The 18,276-nt window shown below is 50.8% G+C and overlaps 1 pseudogene; it reads right to left on the minus strand.

The window, feature by feature from the left end:
* Window positions 1–4,735: 4,735 nt before the first annotated feature.
* On the minus strand, window positions 4,736–18,109 carry LOC133360825 (sulfotransferase 1C1-like; annotated as a pseudogene).
* Window positions 18,110–18,276: the final 167 nt, after the last annotated feature.

Below are 18,276 nucleotides of genomic sequence, written 5' to 3' on the forward strand. Positions count from 1 at the left end.
GTTTAGGCGGCTTCCACCAGGCACATGCCAGAAGTAGTCCCGCTGCAATGTCAACAAGGTTTTCTGCACCCCGAGATGTAACAGAGTCCGAACCAACTCGTACCGTAATGACGACGGCACCACCAGACGCCAGCGATCGTGCAACCCTTCTCTCCACATCAGCAAGCCATCCCGGAGAGCGGCTCCCAGTGTCCCACCGGACAGCGGTCCCCCCGTCCCTTTCGCAGCCCGACCCCGCAAGGCCCCCAGCGACTCATCAAGCAATTGCTCGCGAATCCATACCGAGCGCGGCAGGTTCAAAACCCCATCATCCGGTCCTGGGCATACGGGAGCCTCGGGCACCTCGACAGCTGACACAACAGGCCAAGGGGGTTGCGGAACCCGCGTACACCTATTCGTACCCGAAGCGCAAGCGCAAGGGGATCCCTGCGGCAATCTGGAGAGTGCGTCCGCGTTCGTGTGATGCAACCCCTTCCGATACTGAATTTCGAACGAAAATTCCTGCAGGGTTTCAAACCATCGTGCCAATTGGCCAGATGGTTGGTCAACTCTCAGGGCATATTGCAAAGCCGCATGGTCCGTCCGAACAATAAACGTACGGCCGTATAGACACGGCCGATATTGGCAGAGAAAATGCACAATAGCCAATAGTTCGCGGCGAGTAACGCAGTAGCAGGTCTCTGCCGGAAACAGCACACGGCTACCGTAAGCCACTACGCGTTCAACGCCGCCCTTGGACTGTGACAGAACGGCCCCAATCCCGGTGTCACTAGCGTCAGTATCCAGAATAAAAGGGCGATCAAAATCCGGATAGTCCAACATCGGTGCCATCGCCAAACGATCGCGTAGGCCCTCAAACGCCGCTTCCTCCGTCGGCCCCCAGCTGAACCTCCGGCCCTTCGCCGTAAGGAGGTGCAACGGCCTAGCGATCGTCGCAAAGTTTGGAACGAACCTGCGATAATATGAAGCGAACCCAACGAACCGACGTACGTCCCCCACAGTGGCCGGAGTCGGCCAGTTACGAACGCACGCCGTCTTCTCTGGGTCCATGGCCACCCCGTCCGCACTGACTATGTGGCCCAAATAACACACGGATCGTTGCAGTAGGTGACACTTCTTGGGTGTAAATTTCAAATTGGCGGAGCGCATCCTAGCAAACACCGCGTCCAATCTCTGCAGATGTTCCTCAAACGTGCGGCTGAAGACGATAACATCATCTAAATATATCAAACATGTATCCCACTGCAGACCCGTTAACACAAGCTCCATCAGCCGCTGAAAAGTGGCGGGGGCAGCGTTCAAACCCATTGGAAGACAATTAAACTGAAATAAGCCCTGCGGCGTACGGAAAGCCGTCTTTTCCCTTGAGGACTCGTCCAGGGAAAGCTGCCAGAATCCCGACGAGAGGTCAAGCGTAGAAAAAAACTTCGCCCCAGACAAGGCATCGAGGGAATCATCCATACGCGGCAGGGGGTACGCGTCTGCCACCGACACTTTATTAAATTTGCGAAAATCTACACAAAATCGCAATATCCCATCCTTTTTCTTCACAAGGACCACCGGCGCGCCCCACGGACTGTTGGATGGGGAAATAATGTCAGCAGCCAGCATATCCTCCACTGCGCCGCGAACATGATCCCGCTCCGTCGGACTCAACCGATGCGGGTTCATCCGAATCGGAGCGGCATCCCCCATATCAATATGGTGGGAGAGCAAGGAGGTGCGTCCCAAGTCGAAATCGTCCGAACTAAAAACGTCGGAATACCTTACCAACAGCTCGCGAAGCGCAGACCGTTGGTCCCCAGTCAAAGACGCATTTTCCTGGCACAACTCGGCAATCCACCTATCATCCTGCGCCGTGGAGGCCGAGACCCCTCCTACAAGGCCCCGGCAGTGCCGGTTATCATGGGCCGTGAAAGCCTTCGTAGCGTGAGCCAAAACTGTTCCGGCCGGTACACTAACATTATCCGCGCTTCCATTCAACACTTGTAAAAATGGAGGCTGACCCGGCGGGACAATCGTCTGTGCCCCGACCAGCGTCGAGCCACCCGTTATAGCCGTGGACGGCGATAACAACACACCCGCCGCTCCCTCAATGCCAGGCACAGGTTTCCGATACCTCAACGGAATAAGCATCTGCGAACCAGGTGGAATATCAACAGATACCTCGGACAGCGCCTGTACCTGGCAGACAGGAGCAGACTGGCCCCAGGGCGACAGCAAGAATGACATTTTCCGACTCCCCGGTAATTCAATACAATTATGATTCACCCTTCTTTGAATGGGCATTTTTGCCAGGAAATCGGTCCCCAACAAACAGGGCACCGCGAGGGACCTGGAAATCAAAACGGTCCCTGAAGCCGACACCCCCCCCAATTGATATGCTGGCGTCCACCTGGTCCACAATGCCCATTCTTCCCCCATTCGCCGCAATGCAAGAGTCATAAACCGGTCGCACCCTCCTCGGCGGAATGGCTAGGAGATGGAAAATGACGTCTGAGATAATAGTCGCGGACGCACCTGAGTCCACCAAAATGCGCACATCGACCCCTTGGATCGAAGCAGGCACAATGGACGACCCAGTAGCGGCCGCCACCACCCTCCATGCCAATTTCCGCCACTGCGACAGCGAGCGACACGGGTCAACCACCGCCCCCCCATTATTAATGGCACACGGACTGCGCGGCGATGGTGATGCATGAGATGACAGGCCTTGCCGGATGTCTGATGCGTACCGACTTGCCTGTCCTGGATGGTCCTGCCGCGTCGCGTCCGTGGTCGAGGCCTCCTGCTGGGGCGGCCGCGGAATGCGAGCCCAACAATCTCTGGCGAAGTGGCCTTTACGGCCGCAGCGGAAACACGCCAAGTCGGTTCGCCGTGCAGCACCCCCTCTGTCTTGGCGCTCCCGTGCCGGCGGGCCGGAGCGCAACCCCGCTCCCCCTCGAGCAGGCCACTGGGTGGATGCCGCCGTCAACTCCTCAGGACTCCTGTCGTCTCGAACGTAGACAGCCTTCTTCGGGTCCCATCCCGTCGCACCGCCTTCGACCGAGGGGCCCCCTGTCCAAGCTGACACCTGTTTCCACCGTCGCAGGTTAAATTGGGCATCCAGGCACTTAGCCGCTGCACGGGACGTTAACTTATTGTGCCCGCACACCGGCATGGGGATGCCCAAGTCCCTGGATAACTCCAACATCTTTCCAACAAATCGGGCTCCGTCTCCGGATATACGGCCATAGCTAGCTCCATCACAGCGCCCCGGAATGCCACCGGCGATTCTTCAGGTGCCCATTGCCGCTGCACGAACCTATGATGAGCATCGTCCGGGGGCTCATACGCCTCCGCCATTTCTTCAAACACCCCCTGTAGCGTCCTCTTCTTTTCGGCCTTGATGGAGCGGAAGAACCTGACGGACTCGTCGTCAAAAAGTGTTGGCAGGACCTCCAAGGCTTCCGCGTCCATCCATTTCGCGGATCGTACAGCCGCTCGAAAACGGCAGCCGAATGCGCTCCAATCTCCGCTGATGGAGAACTCTTTCACAGTTGTTAGATGATGGCTGCGGGTCCTTGCTCCGCCGTCTTCCGTCGATGGTGATTTGTGCGGCAGTGACAAGATGGCGTCACTCCGCAACGTGTTCAAAATGGCGGCTCCCCGCGGTGGAGGCAGAAAGATGGCGGCTTCCCGCCATTCCTCCTCAGCCACGCCCAAGATGGCGGTTTCGTGCCGCGTGTTGGAGAGGGCTGACAGCGTCGGCAAGGCCCCAGTCGGATGGTCCCCGCTTGGCCTCCCCGAACTCGTCGTGGGCGTCACAAGGGTGCATAGCTGCGTTAAAACAGCCTTCAGCGACTCAAGTTGGGCAGCCACGTGTCGCCATCCTCCATCGGCGTCCACCAACGCGGACGGACCTGTTGAGCTGGCAACGTCCTGCACCCCCGGCGCGTCGCTCGTCCCTGCGTCGCCTCCTCCCTCCATCGTCGGTAGCGCCACCGCCGGAGGAAGATCGTTTTCAGAAGATGGTGCAGAAGATGGTGCAGGGACGTTCTTTCTTCTGAGCTGTTTTGACATGCCGTTTCACTTCCGACACCAATGTAATAAAAGAACCATTTCACAGTGTAAATCTCAGTTGACCTTTATTCGGGTTCTTGTCTCTCTCTCGCCCCTACGGCGTCCTCGCTCAGACCCGCGCCTCCTCCACCGTACACCCTGCAGCCACACTGCTGCTCCGTTTCGCAGCTACACTGCTGCTCCGTCTGCAGCCACACCGCTGCTCCGCTCTGCAGCCACACTGCTGCTCTGTGTGCCCCGCACACTCTGCCAGCTCTTCACGCCTGGCTAGCTTCCCACACTCCACTAGCTCTGCTGTGCCCCACGTACACCGCTGGCCGACGGTGCCGTGACCTTCCACCACGTGGCAATCGCGCCACTCTCTCGCCACTGCCCAGCGTGGCCTCCTCCTGTTTCCACTCCTTCTCAACTCCCTGATCCCTTCCGGTTCTCCCCCTAAATCCTCTCCCTCACGTGACCCAGATTCCTCCTTCTCCTCACGAGACCCAGACTCCGCCCCCTCATTCCTTGCTCGCATTACATATATGCTCCAAGCACGTGTGCTGTTTAATTCAGACGCTGTCGCCTCGGCAGACCTGGTTTCACCTGAGGACGGCTGCTTGCATTGTGGCCGAAACGTCGTGAGAATTGTTTTATTATGTTTTATTTTTATTATTTTATTACTTCCCTTCTACGTGACTTTACCGAAAGAACCAAGAAGCTGTATAACTAATTTCACAAGCTAAACATGTACACTTAGAACATAGGTTTCCATAGCCTCGCAGTAGGAGTGGAATGCTAAAAAATGTCCACATTATTCCTACACTACTTGACAGCGATTATCACGTTCACAAATATACATTATTTTTACGTGCCAATCTGCTGATCAGATCATGACCAATAAAGCCCCTGATCCGATGTCTTCATATTTCGTGATTGAATTTGACATCATCATGCAATGACGTTTCACTCAAACCACTTTTATGCTTTACCACCAGATAGTGAACTCGTGCTATTGTTGTATCGTGGCAACCACCGTGATTATTGTCCAATTATGAACCTGGCACGAGTGACTTGAGTGAAGTTACATTTATTTCAATCTCTGTGTGTATAAGTCCATAACATAGCAGATACAACCATGCCAGATACAAATGAATCAAGTCCAGATAATACCCAGATGAACCAAAAGTGGATAAAAAAAAGCCAGGTAAAACTAATCTCAGATTAAATCATAAAATAAAATTTAAAAAATTCAAGTGTAACCCAAAATATCCAACTGTAAAATGTACAGTGTTTACCGTACCTTACCACTCCAATCTGAAAGACTGTGCATGGGGTAGTACTACGCTCTTGTTTCAACAACAACAATTAGATTTTGTTTGACCATCGCAGGACTAGGGCAGTTTTACCGGTTTCGCCGTATTGGCCCGAGACCACCAGGTAATATTGGAAACCAGATAATCGTGCGCCGCATAATCGATTATCAATTATACTTTCAAGTCAATTTCATATTACTTATATTGCGCAGCTCAAGAAAGGTATTGACATGAATTTCTCACCTCTTCTGGAATTGTGAGATTGCCTTCTTCCCCATGATATGTCTCGAATTTTTTGTAACTCAGAGAGTGGTAACCCAACATTATTATTACCTGGAGGATTCAGCCCTAAATGCAATTCTGGACACAATTATTGTACAGCATTTTGGAATGCAATGAGCATGAATGACGCTATATATATTGTGAAATTAGTATTATTATCATTACTTAAAGCCAAATAAGATAATGGATACAGTCAGGATCAGAGGGAGAGATGCGGGCCTTCAGGGCAGGCTGTCCCTCAGGCGCAGGTCAGTGGCGGCCATTTTCTCTTTGTAGTCCTGCTCAAAGACCTCCAGCTGAGCCGCAGAGAAGTGATTCCTCCAGTCACCCACATCCCCTGCAAAAACAAAACAAAGACAAAGATTCCCGGTATAGGCTTAACAAACTGTTGGGGTAAGTTTCGATTTAAAGCTTTCGTGACTGCAGGGATTCATCTTCTTGGTTCTTTCGGTAAAGTCATATAGAAGGAAGATAATACAATAATAAAAATAAAACATAATAAAATAATATAATTCTCACGACGTTTCGGCCACAACGCAAGCAGTGGTTTGGCTGCTACAGCTCCTTACTATTAAAATTCCTTCCCTTTATTACTGCTAACCCTACCTCCTCCCTTTGTTGCTGCTAATCCTACATAATGCACGGGCATAATATGACTTTGAGACCCCCCCCTACCCCCTCCTACACATTCCACAAGTAGTGACTAATCCCATATCTGCATTTTCCATAAATATGCTAAATTCCTCTGTTGATATGCAAATTCCTTTGTCAAGGCGCTCTTCCTCCCCTAACCCAGCTTAAATATACGCTGCCAAGCTTGGTAGCGTTCATTCAGACGCTGTTTTTCCGACAGACCTGTTCTTCACCTGAGGACGGCTGCTTGCGTTATGGCCGAAACGTCGTGAGAATTGTATTATTTTATTAGTTATATTTTTATTATTTTATTATCTCCCTTCTACGTGACTTTACCGAAAGAACCAAGAAGATGTTGGGGTAAGGGCTGTTAGTGAGCACCTATGAAGACACACGAGGGCATGGGAGGTCATCACCACGCTCGACAGCCTTTGTCGACTTTTGGGAGGCCCAGGGCCAGTTCAGATTATCATCACCAATGTTGGCTGTGAGCCTGAATCGAACTCGGGTAGCCGGGGCAGGGTGCTGTAATTCGTCACCATCAACAACCGCCACTCACCACGAAGTGATGGTGACATCACCACGGCGATTGTGCCAGGCTACGTGTACTTTTAATGCCACGTGAAGTGTCTTATGCCCAACTGGCAGGAGGTCATGCGACAGACCATAGGTGGACCGATTGAGATGACTGGAAAATCTACCACCTATGCCCTCTACTGTGCAAACTTGCTGTGTTTTAGCCGCCCGGTGCTCGGCTCATTGTTGTGAGCGTCGCTCCTCTGCCCTCCGTTGGGTAGTTGGAGGCAACTGCCTGAGGCAACTGCCTCCAACTGCCTCCAACTACCCAAGAGCGGCATTCACGAGCCTCCTGCTCCACTGAGGAAGATCTTGACACTGCTGGTATGAAGATAATCCCCATCCTACCACCACCTTCATTATTATCACCATGCGCCCCAACTGAGCCTCCAAAAACCTTGTGATCTTTACCCTTGCGCATGAAGGGCGACACGGAGTGGTCCAAGAACTCGGTGGGCAAGGTGCTGTAGTTCGTCATGGGGTTGTCGCGCATCATGGTGAAGGTGCTGAGCTTCACCACCTCACGCAGCTGCTGCTCGGACAGTGGCTGCTCCAGGAAGTCGGCGATGCGGGACACCTCACGCATGGGGTCCTCAGCACACACAAGGGGGAAAGAGGAGGTGGCAGGAGCTTTACGCTCACAATCAGTGACGAGGCTAAGGGACTAAACAACTTGGGTCCCTAGGCTTTTTATAAAGACACACAGCCAGCCCCAAATTGTCTGTGGCGGTTCGCATTGGACCCATTTGGGAAGAGGTCCAAAAAAAACTAATGGGGGGCTGCCGAATACTACTCTGATCATAATTGAGCGGCCCTGTCGACTGCTGCCCCATCACAACACAAAAAAACTAAGAGAAAGATCCCCTGTATAGCGTTAACAAACTGTTGGGGTAAGTTGCTGTTCGCGAGTGACACCTATGAAGGCTGGCACAGCTCACGAGGGGGTGGGAGGCCACCACGCTCGTCCGCCATTGTCTCCCTGAGTGGCGAGGTTTACTACACACCGCACCAGGTACAAATTTTGAGGCTGAGTCGACCTAGGGGAGGCCCAGGACTGATTCAAATAATTGTCACTGGTGTTGGCCGTGAGTGGGAATCCAACTCGGTCGGCTAGGGTTCATAGCGTAGTGCGCTAACCGCTGCACTACCGCTCGCCACGGTACGTAATAAATTCATACTCACAATACATACTTAATGTATGCATTCATCAACTTATGCTTGTGATGTCGACTGATTTCAGCCCACACTACAATTCCCTCCACACAGACCTCTGAATGTTTTTGTTGGATCATAATAAGAAAAACAGTGAAATGTGGTGGCATTGGCTAAGATGACCACTTTGCCTTGGTTCTGACTCAGGCCATGTCCACCAAACATCAATATTGTAAATGTCGTGGGTTTATTCTCCAACAAAACGGCGTGCTGAACTAGTAACTACTAATTGGTTGTGTCGGGCGGTGGCGGGTTTACCGACACATTTATATCTAAGCGATCTAACCCAAAAAAAAGACAAACCTCTATTTTTGGTCCATATTTTTAAAAGTCGTTTTAAAGTCTGAGAGCCGTGCTACTTATGTCCTAGACTGCTCTGCGACCTTACTTCCTTCATGTCCTCGAAGAAGAGGTAGAGCATCCGATGCCGCTCCCTCACGTTTCACCACCCGGTCACGTGATCATGCCACGAGCCGAAGCACACTGTGGGAAAGGGGACGTGGAGCGACCGTGTTGACACATTAAAAGTCACGTCAGGGGGCAATAAATTGCATCCCTCTAGGTCAGATGGCTGGTCAGGACTCTAAAGTATTTGACTTGTCCAGTAGTCCCTCGGTTAACAGTGTGACATCCTCCATAATGTACTAGTGACGAATTGGCACGTTCTGTTTACGTGACGACCCTTACTTGTTGGCTGTGTCTGGCGGTGGCGGGTTTTAAGGACACATTTATATATTTACACGATCAAACCCAAAAAACCTGTATTATGAATAGTATATGTGTTTATGTTATGCAAGCAAGTACCATTTTCGGCCAATCAAAGGGCTCGTAAGTGGGGCTGAGCCATGCCCGCAGCCAATCAGCAACGCCCATTTATGAGCGTTTACACCTCTACTGGGCTTTGTTACATTATGTTTTCTGTTTCGGCAGTGGAAACAGCTCTCTTGTAGACTCAGTGATTATTCACTTATTTTTCAACTTATAAGCGAATTCATTATGATTGCAATTTTTCTATTGCCGCACACGGCCAACACCAGTGACGATTATTTGAACCAGTCTGGGCATCTCCTAAAATTAGTACCTGGTGCGGCGTTGAAACATCGCTACTCAGGAAACAACAGCGGTCGGGCGTGGTGCTGGTCACCCACCCATTCGTGTGCCGTGCCGGACTTAATAGGTGTTGCTGGCTAACAGCACTTGCCCCAACGGTTTGTTAAGGCTAAACAGATCATTTTTGTCTTTGTACCTATATGTGTGTGCGTGGTCATGTCGAAACTAAGTTGCAGGCCACGTGAAATGAATTCGGTTCCTCACTACCGGTATAGTAGTGGGGGACCAGCAGGGACTGTGGTTGCAATAACCCAGGTGCCTTCACCATTGCCAGTTATGAAACGATGCAGGTATTCCTCCCAGGTGCCGGGCTCCGGCTGCAACTTGTTCATTCGTTCAAAGTGGAAGGAGGATACAGCGTTGTCCTTGGCATTACGTGCGATGTAGATCACCTGGGGAGGAGACAGCAGATGTAGGGGTTGGGGAGAGTGGCACAGGGAGGCACTAAACTAAAACTGCATTCCCTGTTCACCTTGGGGTGCGAGAGGGATGTCCTCTGGCTCCTACATTATTTAACATCATCTTTAACCACGTAGTTCCAGAAACTTTACATGGCTATACCCGAGCAATTTCCATCTGGTACAGATACAATGGGAGGCTGATCGATGCCTGGTGTGGTCGAGGGATGGCTTACTATTGGTGAACTAGGTTACGTATACTAATGATTTGGTGATTGCTGTTCATTCAGATGAGGAGTTGGAGGTGCTCCTGCTGAGCCTGGAATGTGCCACTAAGAGATGGGGTCTTACCATCAGCCCCACCAAAACTAAGCACCTGCCTGGGTATTTTGTGCCATGAAACACTCCACACCCTCAGCTCTCCATTGGTGATGGAGCAGTTGTGGTGAGAGAGGAGAGTTTCCCATATTTAAAGCCAGCTCAGGTTGACACTAGAGGTCTCCCTCCAAATCAGTCGGGCGGCATTATATATGCATCGGCTGCGTAACGCTGAATGGAAGCTACCTGTTCTGTCCCTCCACGAAGCTTCGGATCTTCTCAGCCACAGTCATAACCTCCTTTCTCTACGCTTGTGTAGGTCTTTCTAGGTTCTTTATTAACTCATATAGTTTCACATCTCCTTCGTCGGCATCACTCAATGTCTCTCCGTACTCTTCAACCCACAACTCCCCATCAACATCACTCAATGTCCCTCCGTTCGCTCGCTCCGCTGGCTTCGCTCGCTCTCATTCTGCTCCTCCAGCGACCCTCCTCTCTGCTCTCTCTTTCTCTCCAGCTCGGTCGCTCTTTGTTAACTCTGTCGTCCCACTCCGTCGTAGCTCTCTCCACCAAGTTCTGTGATTCCTCTGCTATCCTAAGCTGTACTCGCTCCGTCCACTGCTACTCTATCTAATACTCTCTATGTCCACTGCTACTCTAAACTATACTCTCTTTGTCCACTGCTACCTTATACTATAGCCACTCTATCTGCTGCTCCGTCTCTCCCTCTGTTCGTCACTCGTCCCAGGCACCAACTCCCGTTTTTCTCCAGGTTCTCTGCATTTATCCCTGAACCAATTGCCCTTAATTAATTGGATCATCCCCCGCTTCGCTACTCGCCCCCAGCCCCCAGTGCCACGTGGCGTTGTTGTTGTAGACACAGCGGCGCCAATTTTAGACACCCATACCTCTCGTCCAATCACCGGCCTGCGTCCTCAATTACCCCTGGCTACCTGCGGCCCCCCTTAACTACCATGCCACCTTAATTGGTACAACAACAACAGTAAGTCGCTCAGCGCCCTGTGTCCCCGTTTGCCCTCACTGTCCGCCACGTGCACGCATCTCAACTCAGCGCGTGACGCGTGTTTCTCAAGTCCTACAGTTGTAAAATGTGGACCCCTCTAATGGAACATCTGAGCCGGTTAGAAAAATTCAGGCTAGCCTACCTACGATCCATCCTGGGTTTAATCAGGCTGGATTATGTGAGCGCTGGGAGCCGTCTCCGCGTCGCCACGTGGCCGATGGCTCACGGAGACTCCCGACGTGGCCCAACTTCCAGCTCCCACTAACTCCTCCGAGCCCCTTCCGGCTCCCCCTTATATCCCCTTTCCACGTCACCCAGACTCCGCCCTTCGCCACACCCCTAAGAACCTTCCAGATAAAACCCCTCCCTTAACGCCCCCGGGCTCTGCACTTAGACCCTGCCCCCGATGCTTCGTGGCGTCTGATTGGCTTAGGGGCTGGGGCGGTGAAACCCCAAATACGCTCGCATTACATCTGTGAATGCAGCCCAAAGCGGGTGGTAAACGCCATCTAAGACTTGAAGTGCCATACGGATATATGAGTTCGGGGACGCATTGGCTTAGGTGTGACCGTTGGGTTAAAGGGATTATCCTGCAACACATTGTGAGTGTACTACCATGGTAGCTTGTCTGGAAATTAAAGAGAGACCAACCCTATTGAATCGCCTCAGACGAATGGTTTCGATTTATCTCGATAGACTCGAACCCACACAATATACACGGAAGTGGCCTGGCTAAAAAAATATATGATAGTGCCGCCAATGAAGGGCAGCCTGGAAAATCAAGCAAGAGACTAAGCGTGGTGGCGGTGGTGGTGATGGTGGTGATGGTGGTGGTGGTGGTGGTGATGGTGGTGATGGTGATGGTGGTGGTGATGGTGGTGATGGTGGTGGTGATGGTGATGGTGGTGGTGATGGTGATGGTGGTGATGGGGGTGGTGGTGGTGATGGTGGTGGTGGTGGTGATGGTGGTGGTGATGGTGGTGATGGTGGTGGTGATGGTGGTGGTGGTGGTGGTGGTGATGGTGGTGATGGTGATGGTGGTGGTGGTGATGGTGGTGGTGGTGGTGGTGGTGATGGTGGTGGTGGTGGTCCACCTTGCAATCGTTTTCCCAAAATGAGGGAGGCACCAGCTGGTAGGGCAGGTGAGTCTTGATCGTGCGAGGAGACGGCAAATCATTCAGCACCTCCACTCCTGGAGCCACGCGACCAGAAACATCACAATCAGAATATTTAAACTAAACTTTTTTTTTACTTTACCAGTTCTAAGACATGGTCATCATAGCTCAACAAAGTGGCGGATTACACTGGAAAACAAAAAAAATAAATTTTGGCCTGGACTTTTGCAGCTGTTCTAGACTAATTTCAGGGTGCTGATTCCAAATCTGATCTCAGATTTGCTCTATCACATCTCATTTTTATGCTATCGGCATACACTATTTTAATTGATTTTACCCGAAAATAACTCTGTCACTTATGATTGCAAGTTGTTGCGAGTCAGTGACTGCTTTAGTGTTAAAATATGGTGCTGTATTTTTAGGATAGTGTGTTTAGAATATCATTTTATGTAGATACCCACATATATTTAATATTTTTCTTCTGCAGTTTTTATTGAAAATGCAATATTTTATATCTCAAAAACCTGATGTGATAGACAAAAACTGATGCCAGATTGGGAATCAGCACCCCAAAATTACCTTAAAACCGTTGGAATACCTTATTCCAGCTGCAAAAGTCCAGGCCAGAAATAAAAGTTTTTTGTTGACCAGTGTTATCAATAACGACACATTGACTTGATCTAGCCAAAAAGCACCATTATTATGAATCAGCAATTCGACTTTCTTTTGGCTGCAATCATATTCCACGTGGTGATGATGTAGTAGACATTTATTTTGACGCCACTTCGTTGAGATATGATTCGTGATGACCAGGTCACTTTTCAAAAAGAGCTGCATCGCTCAGTGGAGCCTTACCTGGTAAAATAAAATGAAAAATTGTTTCATTTTAGTCCGGGTCTCTATGAGTATGGGTCTCTGTGGGTCTCTATGAGTATGGGTCTCTCTGAGTACAGGGTCTCTGTGGGTGTTTATGAGTATTGGTCTCTGTGGGTCTCTATGGGTATGGGTCTCTGTGGGTCTCTATGAGTATGGGTCTCTCTGAGTACAGGGTCTCTGTGGGTGTTTATGAGTATGGGTCTATGTGGGTATGGGTCTCTCTGAGTACGGGTCTCTGTGGGTGTTTATAAGTATGGGTCTATGTGGGTATGGGTCTCTCTGAGTACAGGGTCTCTGTGGGTGTTTATGAGTATGGGTCTATGTGGGTATGGGTCTCTCTGAGTACGGGTCTCTGTGGGTGTTTATGAGTATGGGTCTATGTGCTTGAGTATGGGTCTCCTCTGAGTGTTGGTCCATGAGTATGGGTCTCTGTGGGCCAGGTCATATCTGAAAAGAGCTTTGTAGCTCAATGGGGGACTTACACCTGGTAAAAGTAAAAGATAAAAAGTTGAGTTTAGTTCGCTGATGCTGTCACCTTTGCGAGACGTCATGTAATTTTCGCCCGTCCACTCCATGAAGACGATCCTTTCGTACACGGGGCCACGTTTGCAGTGTTCCACGTCTACTCCACTCTGAATCAGATCCACAATCTCCTGGATCCACGTCGTACCTAAGAGAGGTAGGAAGTGGGCGGAGGGGGGGTCAAGATGGAGGTGGTGATGATTATGAATGTGGTAGTTGTGGTGTTGATCATGATGGTAGCAGTGTTTGTGATGAAGGTGATGAAGATGGTGGTGATGATGGTGGTGGTTATGATAATTATGAATGTCGTGATAGTGGTGATGATGGTGATTATGGTGGTAGCAGTGGCGGTGATGAAGGTGGTGGTTGTCATGATGGTGGTTATGATGATGAATGTGGTTGTCGTGGTGTTCAATGAATAGCTCCGTATTGCCTAAACAACTTTTGCTCGGCCGGATCGAGGGGGCTAAAGGGGCGCGGCACGGGCTAGACAAGATATGGAGTGACGTGGTACAGGAGGATGTGGAGCTGAGTGGACTTGCCGATGACTGGTACCAGCGGTGTCAAGATCGGCCTCTGTGGAGGAGGCTCGTGAAGGATGCTACTGGGTAGTTGGAGGCAGTCGCCCTCCAGCAACAACGGAGGGCAGAGGAGCAACGCTCACAACAACGAGCGGAGCGCAGGGTTGATAAAATATAGCACGTTGATACAGCAGGGGGCACACGTGGTGCAACGGCAAGTCATATCATTCAGTCAACCCATGGCACCTGCTCGGTCTGTCCTGTGACCTGCCAGCGGGCATGCGACACTTCACCATCATCAGCCTGGCACAAGCGCCGTGGTGACGTCACCACCACTTCTTGGCGGTTGGTGTTGTTGTAGATGGTGGAAGTGGTGATGAAGGTGGCGGTGATGATGGTGGTCGTTAGGATGTTTATAAATATCGTAGTGGTGATGATGGTGGTTAAGAAAATGGTGGTAGCAGTGATCGTGATGAAGGTGGTCGTGGTGATAAAGGTAGCGGCGATTATAATGGCTACCGTATTAAGGTAGTGGTGGTGGTGATTATAATAATGATGATCACGCTAATTCTGATTGTTGGTGATGATGATGAAGATGATTATGATTGTCATCGCGATTGTCACGATGCTTTTGAAGGTGGTGAATGTGGTGGCAGCGGTGGTGGTGATGATGACGATGATAATGAAGGTGGTAGTGATGCTGATGGTGGTGCTGATGGTGGTGCTGCTGCTTCTGTTAATACTCACCCGCCTTGGGGTAAGTTGCTATCAGGAGGTCTCCCGGCCTGGCTTTAAACGACTCCACCAGGCTCCACTCCCTCGCTATGAAGTCCAGCATGGCGACTCCATGCACCGGCAACAGTTTGGGCCTCTCCATACCAGCAGCTCAGCAAGTAGGACGCTGGGAGAGATGGGAGCAGGTGAGGAGGAAGAAAAGCCGTTGGTTGAGTCGTCTGCCCCGTTATTGACCCCGAGTACTTCGTTGTTAATTACAGGAGACCTGGGTTTGAGTCAGAGTTTTGTATACATTGGAGTTCATCAGCGATCTCCCAAGCTACACACTGCCAATGGATGCACCCTTGTGTGTTTGTGTGAAGGTGAGTGTGTGGGGGCGCGGTAGTGCAGCGGTTAATGCGTGGAGCTACGAACCCAGGTTCAATTTCCGCTCACGGTCAAAACCAATGACGGTCATCTGAACCAGTCCTGGTGCCCGCTTCAAATAATTAAATGGAGCAGTGCGTAAAAACATCGCAACTGGGGAAACAAAAGCGGCCGTGCGTGGTACTGGTCACCAACCCCCTCCATAGGCGCTGCTACTCGCTAACAGCACTTGGCCAAACAGTCTGTTAAGGCTACACGGGGGATCTTTGTCTTTGTAGTGTGGGTAATATCGTTTCTTAAAGCTCACAGCAGAGGGCAGCACATTCCCACCTACTCGGTCACGTGAGAGAAACGTTTGTTGCCTGGCAGTCCAAACCGTTTTTTAGCAAAATTAAAATGTTCCTGTTCTGATTACGTATACCTATGCGTACGTCTTCAGTTTTTCTTCTTGTTCCATTCCGATGATGCACATGGTACATTCTGATGACGCTCATTTGTTGCGATGTACCACATACGGAACGGGAAACAAAGCTAAAATTAAAGAACTATCGGTACCTCGGCTCCCACAATGCCATGCTTCTGTGGCACAGTATTGGCGCCAACTATTGGAGAGTGGTGTGGCATATGTGTACATCATCAGGTTTTATTCTGGTTCTGTTCCGATGATGTACATGGTAAGTTCCGATGACGTTAATTCGTTCTGATGACCTATGTGGTACATTTGTACCACGTACGAAACTGGAAGCAAAACTAACATTCAATAACTATCGGCACATAGGCTCCCACTGCCATGTTTCTTTGGCGGAGTTTTTGCGTCAACTATTGGAGAGTGGAGTGGCCGTCGTGTCACTATGGTTCTCTGCAGTGAATAAAGACGTCTTCATGAAAAACAAAGGCGCAGCTTTAACTGCGCCTCTCTGTAAATAAAGTTAATGCCGAGCCGCCCGCGTGGGTTCCGAGATGCGGCGGTGAAAGGGATCCCATCATAGACTCATCATACAGAGACCCACAGACTCACCACACAGAGACCCGTAGGCTCACCACAGAGACCCATAGACTCATCACACAGGGACCCATAGACTCATCACACAGGGATCCATACACTCGCACAAAGACCCGTAGACTCGCACAAAGACCTATAGACTCACACAGAGACCCGTAGACTTGCACAAAGACCCATAGGCTCACCACACAGAGAGCCATAGACTCAGAACACAGAGACCCATAGATTCATCACACAGAGACCAGTAGACTCACCACACAGATACCCACAGACTCACCACACAGAGACCCGTAGACTCACATAGACCCATAGTTTGTCATTCTTCCACTGCACCGCCAATGAGCACGTTTTGCTACTTACATCATCAGTCTGTCAACTCCAGATGCCTGGGTGAATCGTTTGCTAAGTGTTGCCCAATCCTAGCCGGCTGGCTTAACAACTTAATGACGTTGGAGGAGGTGGGCATATCCACACTTTACCCCACCACCACCACCAGATGATCAGCTGATCACAGACTCAACTCGGATGAACCCATTCCCATTGCTCGGGAGATAGAGGTGGAGGGAGGGAGTTATCGATTTTAACCACCCTACTTTGAACCCAGGATCTCAGCTCTCTGACTTATACACCGTGAAACCACAGTGGCTAGGATATGTTAAATACCTCGCCTGGTATACAGGAGGTTGTGGGTTTCGTTGTATTCGCTTTCTTTTTATTTTTATATTTCTTATATCTACGTTACTTTACCGAAAGAACCAAAGGATATGGGGCAAGTGCTGTTTGCGAGAACCTGTGAAGGCCGGCACTGTGACACACGAAGTGGTGGGTGGCCAGCAACACGCTCGGCCGCCTTTGTCTCCCCACTGGCGGTCTTTACTACACACCACCGCACCCGGGTCTCATTTTGTGGCAGAGTGGACCTAGAGGGAGGCCCAAGACCGGTGCAGATAATCGTCACTGGAGTCGGTGACCTTGAGTGGGAATTGAACTCGGGTCGCCGGATTCGTAGTGCAGTTCACAGTCCACTGCGTGCCCGCTAGGCACTCTTGATACACTCAAATTTCATGCATGTAATTTGAACTTCTTATGCACCGTACGTCGCTAATCGTGCTTATAATCGAAGGTGTCTCTGTGTAAGTCTGTGGGTCTCTGTGTGAGTCTGTGGGGTCGCTGTGTGAGTCTGTGGGTCTCTGTGGGGTCTCTGTGTGAGTCTGTGGGTCTCTGTGTGGGTCTGTGGGTCTCTGTGTGAGTCTGTGGGTCTGTCTGAATCTGTCGGCTCTGTGTGAGTCTGTGGGTCTCTGAGGTCTCTGTGGGTCTCTGTGTGAGTATGTGGGTCTCTGTGTGAGTCCGGTCTCTGTGTGAGTATGTGGGTCTCTGTGTGAGTCCGTGGGTCTCTGTGTGAGTCTGTCGGTCTCTGTGTGAGTCTGTGGGGTCTCTGTGTGAGTGTGTCGGTCTCTATGTGAGTCTGTGGGGTCTCTGTGTGAGTCTGTCGGTCTCTGTGTGAGTCTATATACTAATTTATGTCGAACTTCTTTCGCACCGTACGTAGCAAACCCTGTCACTCACCTGATATAGCCGCACACACTCGAACAAATACACTCACACTGACACACAGAGATAATTAGTTTCCCTGTGTGTCAAGTAAGTGTGACCCGTTCTGCTCAACACACCTGGGCGCGCATGAACCTGGATGCGGACAAACAGCTGGGCGTGGATGAACCACCTGAACATGCATTAACAACCTAAACACAAATGAACACCTCGCACGGATGAACAATTGACACGGGCGAGAAACCTGAACGCGGTTGAACAAACGGACGCTGGTGAACGCCCCGACACGCGTGAACATCTGAACAAGAATGAACCACCTTAACGCAGACGACGAACCAACCCCGACGCTTGAGATCCCACAGCCTCCGACTTGCTTCTCAACGGTGGCGCGATGCGATGCCAAACTCCCCCCCCACCACCGAGGCCGGCAAACTGAGAGCCCAGAGCGGATGGAGACCTCGCCTACACGACACAGGCCACGGTGCCTCACAGCTAAAGGGGTTGGGTGAGGCTGTGGGTGAACTCCCGTTTGCGTTGCTGCTTAAGAATCAGAGTGGGCGGTGCGTGGGGTGGGGTGGGTGGCTTTGCGCTGTGCTGACCAAGGACACAGCGTTCCCCCACACCCTGGCCTCACTTGGAGCCATTCGCACACAAAAGCAAAGATCCCCCGTATAGCC

The sequence above is a fragment of the Lethenteron reissneri genome, chromosome 69 (assembly GCF_015708825.2).
Source record: "Lethenteron reissneri isolate LAM-NWPU_2019-01 chromosome 69, ASM1570882v1, whole genome shotgun sequence".
NCBI classification, from domain to species: domain Eukaryota; kingdom Metazoa; phylum Chordata; class Hyperoartia; order Petromyzontiformes; family Petromyzontidae; genus Lethenteron; species Lethenteron reissneri.